Below are 257 nucleotides of genomic sequence, written 5' to 3'. Positions count from 1 at the left end.
TTTGAATTTCAAGATGGCTGACGCACCACATAAAACATGGTCATGATTGGTGTCAATGGAAAGCAGTGGCGGATCCAGGGGGTTCAAACGAACCCCCCTCTGTGAAGAAACGTAACAAAATACTGTTGATTCCTGACTTACAAAACGCATTACCAACCGTTTCTCGCGCATCGTGCGGGACGGTCCCGCTTCAAAGTGATTTTGGATGTAACATGCATTTGGCAGAAACACATGCGTGATCTTAAATTTGTCACGCA

General features: G+C 45.5%; 1 protein-coding gene across 1 annotated transcript in view; it reads left to right on the top strand.

The window, feature by feature from the left end:
* LOC117118948 overlaps positions 1-257 on the top strand; it is a 17,173-nt gene that overhangs the window by 1,152 nt on the left and 15,764 nt on the right. The window lies entirely within an intron of this gene.

The sequence above is a fragment of the Anneissia japonica genome, unplaced genomic scaffold (genome assembly GCF_011630105.1).
Source record: "Anneissia japonica isolate Jap-2015-1 unplaced genomic scaffold, ASM1163010v1 scaffold1826_len1998817_cov189, whole genome shotgun sequence".
NCBI lineage: Eukaryota > Metazoa > Echinodermata > Crinoidea > Comatulida > Comatulidae > Anneissia > Anneissia japonica.
Note: the sequence above shows the minus strand (reverse complement) of the source record. Positions and strands in the feature narration are given on the sequence as shown.